The 16,720-nt window shown below is 38.8% G+C and overlaps 1 pseudogene; it reads right to left on the reverse strand.

Moving 5' to 3' along the window:
* Nucleotides 1–9,187: 9,187 nt before the first annotated feature.
* LOC115803859 (U6 spliceosomal RNA) lies at nucleotides 9,188–9,287 on the reverse strand (annotated as a pseudogene).
* Between the last annotated feature and the right edge of the window lie 7,433 nt (nucleotides 9,288–16,720).

Below are 16,720 nucleotides of genomic sequence, written 5' to 3' on the forward strand. Positions count from 1 at the left end.
AAACCTCTAGGAGGAGGGGGAAAAAAAGAGTGCTGGGGGGGGCGGTGAGCAGGACAGGACTTTGTGAACTTTCACACGAGGCCTCAAAGTCCCCTGCCCCCACAGGTATTGTTAACTCTCCTCCGTAAGCCGAGGGAGGTGACGTTCCCACAGGATGGTCTGTGGACCCAGGGCTTGGAATGGGCCCTCTTAGAACTTCACTGCCGCTCCTTGCGACCGGCTCTGTGGCCGCGCAAGGCCCCAAAGCTGTGAGACTTGGCAGAATGATTGGGACTGAGAAACCGACCGAGCAGTTCTGAGGAGAAGGTGGGCGGGCCCATCCCTAAGGCCAGATGCTTTGGAAAGGCAGACACAGGAGAGGTGGAGAAACTAGGTAAGTGCAGCTAAGTGAATTTTCTAATTCTCTTCCATTCTTCTACCCAGTTTTTTCACCCTCGCTTATACAAAACTTTTTCCTTCCCTTTTACCACGCCACCACCTCTGCAGCTCCAGTCTGCCTTCTCATTAGCTTTCCTAACGTTAAGTCAGCCCTGCACCTTTTTGCTATTGTAGAGTCTCCTCTGATTGGGGAGGGTGGGGGAATCTCCCAGCTAGATTTTCTGGTGACTAACCCCTCACAATTAGAGCTCCATTCCTTTGGCTTAAATTGACAGAAGTGTCCTTGAAGAGAAAATAAGTTTTATGAACCATGTACACTTTAGTATGAATGAGTTTATCAGCTCCTTTCCAAAAAATAAATTTTGAGAGAAGGAAAGCTAGAGGGACACCAATGTCACTGTGTGCCTGGGAAAGATCTGAAGAAATGTCAGAAGAAGGGAAACTATTGAGAAAGAGGGGACAAAGACATCCATCCCACAGTAAAAAAGCTGGAAATACTCAGATGTTCAAGGTGAAGAGTGGTAAATATATTATGGAACTGCCACGTAACTGTACATTATGCAGCGTCTATAAAAGAAGTTTATGAAATTTCTAATAGCATAGGATAGCACATGTCATAAAATGAGGGAAAACCGGAAGATGAAAATTGTATATATCACGTGATCACAACTATGTAAAACAAACCTAGAGCAAAACCATGTACTTAGAAAAAAGTCTAGAAGGAAACACAAAATTTTAACAGTGGTCATTTTTGGGTGATATTATTACTTGAATCTTTTTGCTTTCTATTTTTCTGTATTTTCTAAAGTGTTTACCGTAAGCATACCTGTGCCCATTACAGTGTGGATAGGGCTGTATTTAAGAAATAAAGAGGTCCTAAAGAGAAAAGCGTGGAAGAATCTAAGCAGACTTTGTACATCACAATTTTTTGAGGTGTATGTAGTGAGATAATTACACCTGGGTTTTGGGAGTAGGATATTTAGGTTTAAATCCCAGCACTACCATTTACCAGCTGGGTGACCTTGGGCAAGTTGCTTAAATTTTTTTGTGTCTCAGTTTCTACATCTGTAAATGGGGGCATTAATAGTATTTATCTCATGAGGGTATTGTAAGAACTGAATACTAGAATGTATGTAAAAGACTTAGAACAGTGTCTGGCATACAAGCGTCATCATGAGTTTTACTTGGGGGTCAACCTGGACAGGCATCTTTTTACTTCCTCTCGTTGCCTGCCTGTCATGAACACACCCTGAGCCACTTCACACCCACAAGAGCCCTGGTATACATATATTTTATTACTAATTTTTATTGGAGTATAGTTGCTTTACAATGTTGTGTTCGTTTCTGCTGTACAGCAAAGTGAATCAGCTATACGTATATATATATATGCCCTCTTTTTTGTATTTCCTTCCCATTTAGGTCACCACAGAGCACTGAGTAGAGTTCCCTCTGCTATACAGTAGGTTCTCATTAGTAATCTATTTTATACATAGTAGTGTATATATGTAAATGCCAACCTCCCAATTCATCCCACCCCCCTTTCCCCCGCAGTATCCATATGTTTGTTCCCTATGTCTGTGTCTATTTCTGCTTTACAAATAAGTTCATCAGTTCATTTTTCTAGATTCCACATATAAGCAATATTATATGATACTTGTTTTTCTGACTTAACTCTGTATGACAGTCTCTAGGTCCATCCACATCTCTGCAAATTGCACAATTACTAGAACCCTTGTATATTGGTCAATAGTAATTGCCTTTAGAATTACAATCAGTGGACCCTGAATCTATTGTACTTTCACACCTAAAGCCCATATAGTACATATTCATTTTATGCTTATTTAAATTATGCAATTTTAGGATAGTGCAATATAAAAAGAAAAATAGAGTCTAAACATATACACTCATTTTGAAATAATTAAAATCTCCTAAATTAAAAATAAAAGTCAAGAATCGAAGAAGTTCAAAGCACATGGGCCAAGTGAATTATAAACTATGTTTATGCTATTGCTACATGGCAGGTCCACTTTAGCTGGTAATAAAAGGTAATTAATAAGCAAACACTTATAATACACTTAACATTTGCCAGACACCCTTCTAACCACTTTATACGTAGTAACTACTTTGGTCCTCACAAAACTTAATGAAGTAGGGACTATTGTTACCTCATGGGGCTGCTGGAAGAATCAAGTGAGATATTGTGTATTATTATTATCTTTATTTTACTGCTGAGGAATCTAAGGCAAAAAGAGGTTAAGTAACTTGCTTAAGTTCCCTCCATTAGTAAGAGAAGGATCAAGGATTGAACTACGTGGTCTTGCTCAAGCTAAATGCACAAACTGCATTAAACCAAAGGTCCTCAACCCTCGGGCCACGGACTGGTACCAGTTCATGATACCGGTTCATGGCCTGTTAGGAACTGGGCCGCACAGCAGGAGGTGAGCAGCAGGCAAGTGAGGGAAGCTTCATTTGCATTTACAGCCTCTCCCCATCGCTAGCATTACCGCCTGAGCTCCGCCTCCTGTCAGATCAGCGGTGGCAAACCCTACTGTGAACTGTGCATTCAAGGGATCTAGGGATCTAGGTTGCCCGCTCCTTATGAGAATCTAATGCCAGATCACCTGAGGGGGGGGCTGAGGCGGTGCTGGGGAGCGGCTGCAAATGCAAATTATCATTAGCAGAGAGGTCTGACTGCACAGCGACCATAATAAATCAATTGCTTGCAGACTCATATCAAAACCCAATCAGTGAGGGGCAAGTGACAAGCTGCATCTGGTGGCAGGCTTTATAGTGGCAAGTTAATTGATGTACTTCAGTTGTACAGCTGCATCTGGTGGCAGGCTTTAAGTCAGAATCTGACACTTACTTTAGTCCACACTTGGCCCACCCATTATTTTATGTACCACTTCCGTCTGTGCCTCTTTCCCACACTGCACACTTGTCTCAGTCACAGTTGTGGTAAGCCCACAAGCTAACCGTAGCCAAAATGAGTAAAAAACAAACATCACTGGAGAGCCTCTTTGAAGAGGGGTAAAGACCCAATGATGAGACAGCAGAAGACTCTAAGACTGCCAACAAAAAGAAAGCTGCATTGAAAAGAAAATACCAAGAGTCCTACTTAAATTACAGGTTCATTGCAACAGGTGATTCACATTCTCCAAGCCCGCTTTGTATAATATGTGGTGACCGGCTCTCCAACGAAGCCAAGAAATCTTCAAAACTGCTTCGTCACATGGAGACCAAGCACCCTGCATTTCTTTTTTCAAAAGAAAGAAACGTGAACACGAAGAACAGAAGCAATTATTGAAGGCCACCACTTCATCAAATATGTCTGCACCGACAGCATGGTCCTTAGTGGCTGACTGCATTGCTAAAGCTAAGAAGCCCTTTACTATTGGTGAAGAGTTGATCCTGCCTGCTGCTAAGGACATTTGTCATGAACTTTTAGGAGAGGCCGCAGTTCAAAAGGTGACACGTGTTCCTCTTTTGGCTAGCACCATAACTAGATGAATTGATGAAATAGCAGAGGATACTGTGGCACGGTTGTTAGGATTAATGAGTCACCGTGGTACGCAGTCCAGGTTGACGAGTCTACCGATGTTGACAACAAGGCAACAATGCTTGTTTTTGTGCGATATATTTTTCAGGAGGATGTGCAGGACATGTTATGTGCACTTTTGTTGCCAACCAACACCACAGCTGCAGAACTATTCAGTTCTTTGAATGATTACATATCAGGAAAACTGATTTGGTCATTTTGTGTTGGTATATGCACAGACGGAGTGGCTGCTATGACTGGATGGCTTTTTGATTTCACTACTCGGGCCAAAGAGGTCACTTCTGAATGTGAGTCTACGCACTGTGTCATCCGTAGAGAAATGCTGGCTAGCCAAAAAATGTCACCTGAACTTAACAGTGTTTTGCAGGATGTGATTAAAATTATCAACGACATTAAAGTACATGCCCTTAACTCACGTCTGTTCACGCAGCTCTGTGAGGAGATGGACACAGAGCACACACGTCTTCTCTTATACACAGAAGTGAAATGGCTTTCTAAAGGTAGATCACTGGCCAGAGTTTTTGAGTTACGAGAGCTGCTCCAGAAATTTCTTTTAGATAAACAGTCACCCCTGGCAGCACATTCACATTTCAGTGACACAGAATGTGTCGCAAAACTTGCTTACTTGTGTGACATATTCAACCTGCTTAATGAACTCAATCTGTCACTTCAGGGGAGAATGACAGCTGTGTTCAAGACAGCAGATAAAGTGGCTGCATTCAAAGCCAAACTGGAATTATCGAGGCGACGAGTGAACATTGGGATTTTTGACACGTTTCAAACATTAGCAGAGATTTTGAAAGAGACTGAGCCAGGGCCTTCTTTCTCGCAGCTGGTGCATTATCACCTGTCTCAGCTTTCAGAAGAGTTTGAGCATTACTTCCCAACCACAAAAGACCCCCGAACTGGGAAGGAATGGATCCGCGACCGGTTTGTGAATAAGCCAGGTGAATTGACTTTGTGCTAGAAGAGGATCAACTGCTTGAGATCTCAAATGATGGTGGCCTTAAAAGTATGTTTGAGACAACTTCAAATCTCCATACATTCTGGATTAAAGTCAAGGTGGAATATCCTGAGATTGCCACAAAAGAACTGAAAAGCCTGCTTCCATTTCCAACATCCTGTCTTTGTGAAGCAGGGTTTTCTGCAGTGACAGCAACCAAAACGAGATTACGGAGTGGACTGGGCTTAAGGAACACAGTTCATACGTCACTGTCTCCCATCACCTCCAGATGGGACCGTCTAGTTGCAGGAAAACAAGCTCAGGGCTCCCACTGATTCTGCATTATGGTGAGTTGTATAATTATTTCATTATATATTACAATGTAATAATAATAGAAATAAAGTGCACAATAAATGTAATGAGCTTGAATCATCCCGAAACCATCCCCCCCCCACTCCACCCCCACCCCGGTCTGTGAAAAAGTTGTCTTCCACGAAACTGGTCCCTGGTGCCAAAAAGGTTGGGGACTGCTGCAGTAAACCACCACCTCTTATATGAGGATCAAATACAGAATTGTTATGGGAAAATTACTCTTGAGTTACATGAATTTTACTTTATGCAAGATCTTCAAGAATCCCTCCGTTCACATCCAAGAGACACTATGGTGTCCTACAGTGCTGTGCTGAAGTGGAAACTGCATACATTTTATGGGGCAGTGGTTGAACTCTCGAATCCTCTCCCCATTGCTGCTACTGGAACTTAATAATTCTATGTTATTTCTCTGCCTAAGACAAGAAATGGTGTAGGAAGCACCACTTTGGGAAGGGGGGAAATTGGAGACCCCCAGTGCTCAAGTTCCATTCTTTCTTACTTTCTTAGCCTGGGATAGTCATGGACACAAATGATCACAAATTCGACGAGAGTGAAGAGGCATCTCCCTTGTAAACTCTACCTGAGGGGATCTTGACCACTCAGCTCCTGGAACAAAAACTTCACTCCCCTGGGATAAGATCTTAAAGCCAAGAAGAAAGCAGTGTTAGAATTTTACCCCCTCCAGTAGATGTTAACATCTCCCTTTTTCCAGGTCCCTCACGTTCCTTATCCTGCTGAAATACACCTTTGGCCAGTTCTTACTAGATTACATTTTGCCAGTGCGCTTGCTTGCTCTTATCCTCCCTCCCTCCCTTCCTTCCTCCTTCCCTCCCTCCCTCCCTTCCTTCCTTTCTTTCTGCCATTTAAGTAACTATGCCATTTCCTTTATTGTTATTGTTCCCCACCCCCCCTTTTAAATTGTTAACTCATGGACTCTCTTGTTAGTAATTAAAGAAAGGAGACTTCAACTTTGCCACACAAGGTTAAATGAGCAGGTGACAACCTGGCCTTATATATTAATTGGGATAGAAATGGAAAGGGGCATTCAGAAACAAAAAGTAAGGCATCAGCTTCTGAGCATCTCTCAAAATAATATGCTGGTTGCATTCTACCACCATAAAACATATGCAGTTGGATGCTTTGTCCTCAGGCTGTGGTAATGGGGAGAAGGAGGTCATGGGTACCAGAGTCTCCTTCAGCGTCTACAGCTGTGCAGCCATTCATGACTGATAGATGGTAAGAAGGATGCTGTCAGCATATTCAGATGCCCTTTTTAGCAATCTCTTTTTTATCTTCCAATCTTGATTTGGATTTCTCTTGGAATTAAAAATTATGGAGTAAAAGAACTGTAATTCATTAAATCTTCACAATAGTTCTCCAAGCAATATTTTATAAAGATGATTTGACCTGAAGAGACTTACATGTTAGTTAGATAACCTTGAACTCTTGGATTCAACAGAACTTTGCCCCATAGGCTTTATTGCTTACTCTGACAAACTGAAGAGCAATTCCGTTTCATTTTAAAACATGAAAAAAATAAGTTATCTGCTTCGTAGAAGCTGTGTGTCCTTGAACAAGTCATTTAATCTCTCTGAACCTCAATTTTCTCATCTGAAGATATCATTTAAAGTAATACAAATGGTCAATATGTATTTGAAACATATGAAAAAATTTTCAATCTCACTAGTACTCAAAGAAATGAACATTTAAACCAATATTTGTTTACCAGCTGAACAAAGATATTTTAACATAAAATATTTTATTTTATTTTTTCGCATCTTTATTGGAGTATAAATGCTTTACAATGTTGTGTTAGTTTCTGCTGTACAACAAAGTGAATCAGCTACATGTATACATATATCCCCATATCCCCTCCCTCTTGAGCCTCCCTCCCACCCTACCTATCCCACCCCTCTAGGTCATCACAAAGCACCAAGCTGATCTCCCTGTGCTTTGCAGCTGCTTCCCACTAGCCATCCATTTTACATTTGGTAGTGTATATATGTCAATGCTACTCTCTCACTTCATCTCAGCTTCCCCTTCCCCCCCATGCCCTCAAGTCTGTTCTCTACATCTGTGTCTTTATTCCTGCCCTGCCACTAAGTTCATCAGTACCACTTTTTAAAATTCCATATATATGCATTAGCATACGGTATTTGTTTTTCACTTTCTGCCTTACTTCACTCTGTATGACAGATTCTAGGTCCATCCACCTCACTACAAATAACTCAATTTCGTTCCTTTTTACGGCTGAGTAATATTCCATTGTATATAATAGCATAAAATATTTTAAAATTCACAATTATAAAATTTACAGTTTTAACATTTTAATTATAAACTTAGAGAAGGTAAGGAAAAGTGGGCAGTGTCACACACTGCTGGTGGACCTGGAAAATGCTATGATTTTTCTAAGGATAATTAGTCATTTTGTAATCTTTCCATCAAAAGTGTTTATATTCTTTAATTCAACCAGTCTACTTCTAGAAGTTTATACCAAAATAATACTACAGGGCTGTTCATCCCAACTCAGTTGGAAACAACTTAACTGTCTAGTATAGTGGATTGGCTAAAGATTGATTAAGTGTGTAAAAATACACTGGACAATGGAACACCACTCAGGGATTAAAAAGCATATTTTAGCAGAATATTAAATTACATGGGAAAATGGTAAACACACACATACAACTATGTTTTGAGATAGCAAAATTAATAAACAGTGGGTGGGTTGCTTTTTACAATGAAGATGTAGTCATTTATTATTTTTAAACCTAAAAAGATAAAACTTAAACTATGCATATTATAATTCCAAGTAAGTCTCTCTGTGTGTGTGCGCATGTGTATAAGAGTGGTGATATGAAAGTTATTAATGTGCTTTTTTCATTTTCCTTTCTGAACATATGTTCTTTGCCCTGCTAGGCCAAGGTGTTCATATGCTTAGGAGATTAGGATTTGTTATAGAAGGAATTTAAAGGAAATAAAAATGTACTAACATTACACTTCTGCATTATATATTATAATAATAATATTAATAATAATAATTGTGAGAAAGAATGTTCCATATTCCTTCATCTCCCCACTAGAATATCAAAAGATCCAGTTCACAGAATTTTCCTGTAGTGTAGGAACAATACCCTTCTATCTATGGCAGCTGTCACTCTACTGGAGCAGGAGGTTAAGACATAGGGGAATTAGAAGAAAAACTTACCACTTTCTAGTCAAGGGAATGGTGGGAGGAAGAAACAGAGAGAAGGAGAGATGTTGATCCTGTTTTCTCTCCAGGCAGACTTCATCCAGGAAGGGGGTGTATGTTAGAGAAAAGGGGGTAGCAGCTGTCCCCTACTCCCTATTATGAGGCTGCTTCCCAGGCTGTCCTTTACCAACCTGGGGTGCAACTACATCAGTGCAAATGTGGCAGGACAGTGTGATCAGGCAGCAAGAGGCTCTGAGATTTCACTTCTCAACCACTCTCTGTTCCTGGTGGCAGGGGTGCTGAGCTGAGAGCCACAGAATGGTCATGGCAGGATGAGGGGACTCTTCTTAGAGTCTGGGGGGAAACCATGTGAACTGGCCTCATGCAGAGAGACTCACTTATTTGTTACTTAGCGATAGCTGAGGTGAGACGGAGGCTGTGGGTAGATGCCCATTGGCTCTGGCTCTAACAAAGTAAAGGAAAGGACAGAAACATATCTTCACAGCAGCAGATTTCAACCAAGAAGGCCCACAGGGCAAGTTCCAACCAGAAACACAGAGGACAGTGCTCTGGAAACCAAGATCCAAATGAGTCCACACATTACACTGGGTTGTTAATTTTGCATAGTCTTTTTTATTCTACAACAGATGCTCCTCATCTCATTTGTTCAGGGGTCATTTGTCCTACAAAATTCCCCATATTCTGGATTTGTCTGGTTGTTTCTTTCTTTTTTTCCTTTCTTTTTTAAAATATGGAACGCTTCATGAATTTGTGTGTTATCCTTGCAAAGCGGCCATGCTAATCTTCTCTGTATCATTCCAATTTTAGTATATGTGTGTCTTCATGGTGGCAATTAATTTGTTTCTCTACCTCCACTCTTTCCTCTAAGCTGGTGATTAGATCTGGAGGTTTGATGTTTAGCAATGCTAAGATTGAACAGTGGATTCTGATGTTGCCAGCCTGATTCATCCGTGATAAATTCACCCATCAACCCTTTTGAATATTGTTTTGGCATCTGTTGGTGATGGTTGCTTAATACCATTTTGTTTAATTCATTCTAATTCTATCATTCCTTCTGAACACATTTGCTGAGATTCTTCCGTAAAAAGAATTTCTACCTCATCAACTGTTTGGTTACCCTGAAATAGAGTTTGTATGGAAAAGGCAGGATTCGTGCTTAATTTCCTCCCTTTATTGGTTTTCTCAGTAATGAATTGGTACACTAGAAACATCCAATGGTGATTGATGAGGTTTTGTGTTTTTATTTTTTGTTAGTATTATTATGAACACATGGATTTATGTGTTGTGGATGGTTTTATGTGTTTCAGTCAGTTATAATCATGATTCTTTTCCTTGCTCAAATTGTCCCATCTTTGGTCAATGGGAGCCCCTTCATTTTGACTCCTGTGTCCTTTTGACAGAACTATTTGTCTTCAGTAGTGTCCTTATTTTCTGGGTCAGCAAGATGTCCCAAGGCCATCTCTTAGATTTCTTGCCCTGGAGCTAGAATCAGCCATTTCTCAAAAGAGTCCGGGTTCCTCTTGGTGGAGAATAGTATTTAGAAGCTATGATCTTGGTGATGGGGGTGCTCATTGCTACTAGGTTGTCAATGCTTCTAGACCTTTTTAGTGGACAGCCCTCAGAAATACATATTTCATGGTAAGAGACAAATATATAATGAGTTCATACTGATGTTTCCTGTACAGTTGTTTTATTATTGTAAAATATTCATAATTAATTTTACCACATAAGCAATTTTTAAATGTATGAGTTTGTGACATTAAGTACATTCACATTGTTCGGCAAGCATCACCACCATCTGTCTCCAGGGCTTTCTCATCTTCCTAAACTGAAACTTTGTACCCATTAGACACTAACTCCCCACTCCCTTTTCCTCCAGCTCCTGGAAACCACCATTCTACTTACTATATTTATGAATATTTTCCCTTATGCGGCTGGTTTATTTCACTTAGCATAATGTCCTCAAGGGTCATCCATGTTGTGGCATGTAATTTCTTACTTTTTAAGGGTGAATTACGTATACATTGATGTATATACCACATATTGTTTATCCATTCATTCGTTGATGAACACTTGGGTTTTTTCCAAATTTTGGCCATTGTGAATAATGCTGCTACGATAATGGGTGTATAAATACCTGTTCGAGTCCCTGTTTTCAATTCTTCTGTGTATATATCTGGAAGTGGAATTGCTGGATCATATGGTAATTCTATGTTTAATATTTTGAGGAACTGCCATACCATTTTTTAAATTGGTTGCACCATTTTACATTCCAACCAGCAAAGCACAAGGGTTCCAGTTTCTCCACATCCTCATCAATACTTGTTATCTTAATAGTAGGTATCCTAATGGGTGTGAATCAATTCAAGTTTAAGATTACAGAGTTTTGATTAAACTTCTTTGATTTTACTCATATCAGTTTTCTCTTTACTTCGAAAATCGTGGTTCCCAAAGACATTAATTGAAGTATTTATTTCCTAATCCTATAATGTATATATAATAGTTTTTAAAAAGTATCAATATTACTTCTAATAATAAGACCACTGAATGCAGCTTAAGAATTCTTTGTAGTTCTTTTGTCACCCAGATATATACCACAAGGGATATATAGTCAAATTTCTGTGTTTGAAAGTCACTCAACAAACATAACTAAAGAGAAACAGAGTCATAGATACAGAGAATAAACAGATGTTTCCTCAGGTTGGGGGGATGGGATGAGAGAAATAGATGAGGGAGATTAGGAGGTACAAACTTTAAGTTACAAATTAAATGTCACAGGTATGAAATGTATAGTGTGAGGAATATAGTCAATAATTATGTAATATCTTTAGTGACAGATGATAACTATTCTTATCATGGTGATCATTTTGAAATGTATAGAAATATCGATTTATTATGTTGGGTGCCAGGAACTAATGTAGTGTCGTAGGTCAATCATACTTCAAAAACAAACAGACAAACTCATACAAAAAGAGATCAGATTTGTGGTCATTGGGGGTGGGGGAAAAGGAATTGGATGAAGGTGGTCAAAATGTACAAACTTCCAGTTATAAGATAAATAAGTACAATATGATAAATATAATGAACACATCTGTGCGTTATATGTGAAAGTTGTTAAGAGAGTAAACCCTAAGAGTTCTCATGATAAGGAAAGAATCTTTTTCTATTTCTTTAATGTTGCATCTCTATGAGATGATGGATGTTCACTAAACTTATTGTAGTCATCATTTCATGATGTATGTAAGTCAAATCATGATGCTCTACACCTTAAACTTATACAGTGCTGTATGTCAATTATACCTCAACAAAACTAGAAGGAAAAAAAAAACCATGGGTAGAATTACAAGGAAAACGACCTAAGAGTCAAAAATAATAAAACAGCACAACACTGTGAATGCACCAAATGCCACTGAACTGTACACTTTAAAATGGTTAATTGTATGTTATGTGAATTTTACCTGAATGAAAAAATTGAATTTAAAAAAGTCACTTGAAATAATTATTTGCCCTGTGTATTTATGCCATCAATTTGATATACAGTTAGAATTATAGGTTTCCATTTGGTGTCAATTTTTTTTATATTTTTATTTTTTGGCCACACTGCGTGGCATGCATGATCTTAGTTCCCCCACCAGGGATCGAACCCGTTCCCCCTGCAGTGGAAGCTCAGGGTCTTAACCACTGGACCGCCAGGGAAGTGGTTTTCAAATTTTAGAAATTGGTTTTTAAAAATTCAGTGATTTTTAAGATATGTAAAAACTTTTACATCGTTCAGTCAAAACTGTAAAACAGCACAGAGAATTCTCCATCTCCTTTCTTCCTTTACTCCCCTACCTCCCACCATATGTAACAATTAGCAGATATCTCTTACTGTTTGGTTTATCCTTTAGTTGCTTCTTTTTAGGAAATAGAAAGAAATATTTATATTTACATTCTCCTTCCCTTTATTACACAAAAGTGACATTTTACAAGCCCTGTTCTAGGCCTCACTTTTCTTCATTTATCCTGGTGCTCACTCAGTGTTACGTACAGAGATCTTCCTCATTCCTTTTTCTGTTCAATACTCCTTTGTGTAGGTCTTATTGTAAAGAAATCTCCCTCATTCCTTTGAACTGCTACGGAATATTATACTGTGTGAATAAACCCATAGTTAATTTAACAAGCTCCCTACAGCTGCTATGGAGGTTCCTCAAAAAACTAAAAATAGAGCTATGATACGATCCTGCAATCCCACTCCTGGGCATATATCTGGAGAAAACCATAATTTGAAAAGATAATGCACCCCAATGTTCATTGCAGCACTATTTACAATAGCCAAGACATGGAAGCAACCTAAATGTCCATTGACAGATGAGTGGATAAAGAAGATGTGGTATACGCACACAATGGAATATTACTCAGCCATAAAAAAAGGAATGAAATAATGCCATTTGCAGCAACTAGTTGGACCTAGAGATTATCATACTAAGTGAAGTGAGCCAGACAGAGAAAGACAAATATGATATCGCTTATATGTGGAATTATAAAAAATGACACAAATGACGGGAATTCCCTGGTGGTCCAGTGGTTAGGACTCCATGCTTTCACTGCTGAAGACCTGGGTTCCATCCCTGGTCAGGGAACTGAGATCCCACAAGGTGTGCGGCACAGCCAAAAAAAAGATACAAATGAACATGTATACAAAACAGAAATAGACCCACAGACAGAGAAAACAAACTTATGGTTACCAAAGGGGAAAGGGCAGGGAGAGGGATAAATTAGGAGTTTGGAATTAACATATACACACCACTATATATAAAATAGATAACCAACAAGGATTTACTGTATAGCACAGTGAACTATATTCAGCATCTTCTAATAAACTATAATGGAAAAGAATCTGAAAAAGAATAGATATATGTGTATATATATGTATAATCAAGTATTTTTTATCATTCCAATCAACTTGTCGGTATACAATCTTTATTCCTTTAGTGGTTATACTAGAGATTACTACATCCATTCTTGAGTTATTAGTGTGTAATATAAATTAGCACTTCCCACATAATAAGACCTTAGAACATATTAACTCTGTTTACATTTGATGTTTATGTTGTCATGCATTTTTAATTTTACATAAAAACCCCACAAGACAGAATTAATAGTAGTAATACTAGTATTTTTTTCATATAGTCAATATTCATTTAGGTTTACTCATGTATTTACCTTTTTTGGTGCTCTTAATTCCTTTCTGCATTCTGTATTTTGGCTTGGGATCATTTTTCATTTTCCTGAAGAATTCCCTTTAATAGTTCTTGTGGTGTTGGTCTCATGGCAATGAACTGTCTTTGTCTGGAAGTATCTTTATTTTATGTTCTCTTTCAAAGAACGTGTTTGTTTTTGTCTTAGATCCTACTCTGGCCCAGGGCAGACACTTCATGGTCCAGGCCTCGTGCTGCCCTTTTAGTGACTGGGCTCCTAATGCCGAACTCCCTCCTCATGCCCACATACCAGCTTTGGCCCATCTGAACCTTGGGAGGGTGTTTCTTGCTTGCCTGGTAACTGTGGACCAGTTCTTGCCTGGGCAGCCCAGAGAACTTTTTCACTGTCGAGTAGGCTATAACTATATATTCTCCAACTTGGGTCTGCATCCCAGCCTTGGGGAAAGGACCTTCTAAATTTGTCCATCCTTGGGAACTGTTGTCAGGGCTAGTTTATTCTTTAGCATTCTCTTTATATATTTATAGTTGCTCCCCTGTTGAATTAGTGATTTTTTTTTAAATCAAACTTTCCCCATTTAAATTACTGTGTGATTTCTCTCTACTGGTTAGACCCTGAATGATACACCAACACATATCCCCAGGATAACCCCTTCTGTCATGACGTATTATCCCTATTGGATATATATTATCCAATATAATAAATATATATTGTTAGATTAAATTTGATAATATTTTGTTAAGAAGTTATACATCTATGTTATGAGGGATAATCTGTAAGTCTATTTTCTTTTAATGTCTTTGTCAGTCTTTGGAATCAGGGTAATCCTGGCCTCAAAAAATGATTTAGTGTTTCTATCTTTTCTGTTTTCTCAAAAATATGTGTTTGGATTGGTATTACTTTTTCCTTAAATGTTGGATGGAATTCACCAGTGAAGTCTTCTAGGCCTGGAGTTTCTTCGTGGAAGCTGTTAACTATGAATTCAATTTCTTTAATTGAAATTGGGCTGTTCAAGTTTTCTATTTCTTCTTGGGTCAATTTTTTTTTTTTTTTTTCCGGTACGCGGGCCTCTCACTGTTGTGCCCTCTCCCGTTGCGGAGCGCAGGCTCCAGATGCGCAGGCTCAGCGGCCATGGCTCACGGGCCCAGCCGCTCTAAGGCATGTGGGATCCTCCCAGACTGGGGCACGAACCCGCATCCCCTGCATGGTAGGCGGACCCTCAACCACTGCGCCACCAGGGAAGCCCCTTGGGTCAATTTTTGATAATATATGTCTTTCAATGAATGTGTCCATTTCATCTATGTTATCACAATAATAGTTGTTCATAATATATCCTTATATCCTTAATCTTTTAGGTCTGTCGTGACGTCCTCTCTTTCACTCCTCATGTTGGTAATTTGTGTCTTCTCTTCATATTTTTCTTGATCAGTCTGGGTAGGAACTTGTGAATTTATCAATCCCCCCCAAGTAGAACTAGCTTTTGGGTTCATTGTTTTTCTACACAGTTTTTCTGGCTGGTAGACCACATTCTTGGGGTTCCCTCATCTCTCTGATCTTGTACTCTAAAATTGTGGCTGCTAAGGCAATTTTCTAATGATGTCTAATAGACTTACTGCCTTTAAATAGATTTCATTTTTGTATTTTTTTTATGGCTTTTCAAGTTGTTCTCAACAGGAGCACATGTTGCTTCATTACAGCCAGAAGCAGAAACGTGAGAGAAATAATTTCAGGTGGCTGGTATTGCTGGAAAAGCACTGATTTGGAAGCAGGATTCTTGGCTTCAAGACTTTTCTCTGTTGCTTACTGATAGTGCTGTTATCAACCTTGGGCAAGTCAACTTGACTATGTTTTAGTTTCCTTGTTTGTAAAGTGGGGATAACAGTAATATCTTTTACATCACAGTGCTTCTGTAAGTATTAAGTAATCCAAAGTGAAACTGTTTTATGAACTATGGAAAATGTCGTGAATATAGCATGGCTCATATTTAATTTGTACAACTGTGGATGCCTTGCAGGCAGTGACTGAGTCTTTTTGATCATGATTCCTCAACACCTAGCACAATTCCTGGAACATATTTTGGCTTTTAATAAACCTTTGTTGAGCTCAACCAAAGCTATTTTACATGAATGGTTAAAACTCTTACACACTGACTCAGTATAAATTCATACCGTATGCCCATAGTTATTGGCAACACCTGAATTAAGCCAAATCCTGCTGAATTGTTGTTTATTATTGTTATTTAGACTAAAAATATATACAATATCATGTGTAAACTTCCTGTATTATTCTTATAGGATTATGCTTTTTCTGGCCACAAATAGAAATGTGTGCTGAAAATCTGTAAATAGTGGGAAATCCCTAAGGGTTGTCTCATAGGAGGAAGAGGTAAAAAGATGCCTTGATTCTGGTAATGCTGTAGGATGAGTGTGCAAATATAACAGAGGTTCCTAAGTGATGTGTCACTGTAGCTTATAAGCTCTAACATTCCTTTATAGTTTCTGCACATGGGGCTGTTTGGAGGAATTTAACTACACCACCTACAGAAGACAGGTTTGTGTGTTATCTTAATAACATTTCTGGGTCACCCCTGCCCCTTTCCCCCCCATATGCATGCATATCTCTCTCCTCAGTTTTAAATTCAAGTGTGAAGTTCATTCAGGCTAGATCACTGTTTCCTCAGCTTCAAGATTCTGCATACCACCTTCATAATTCTTTTCCACATCTATGTACCACTTATACTATTTACCTAAGATTTTCCTTGAACTAATTTTATTTTTCCTAAATTAATGTATTTTAAAAGAAAATTATCACTATCACAAATTGAAAAGCAACACCACCTTCCAAGATCGTGGTAAAAATAAAAAAGAGTGAAAACGAAACAATTTGTTTTAATTTAAATGCTACAAAGAGATCATTGCCTATTGAAGACTCTGAGCCCAGGGCCTGCTGTCTTTCAGGGATATGCTGGGTCAGATAATCTCTAAGGTCTCTGATTTCAGCTTTCAACATCTATGATGTTCCAGATATTTTCTCTTCCAACTATTTGTGTATTTCCTCC

This window comes from Delphinapterus leucas, chromosome 6, assembly GCF_059928025.1.
Source record: "Delphinapterus leucas isolate spDelLeu-1000000601 "Yukka" chromosome 6, BTC_Dleu_Yukka2, whole genome shotgun sequence".
Classification (NCBI taxonomy): domain Eukaryota; kingdom Metazoa; phylum Chordata; class Mammalia; order Artiodactyla; family Monodontidae; genus Delphinapterus; species Delphinapterus leucas.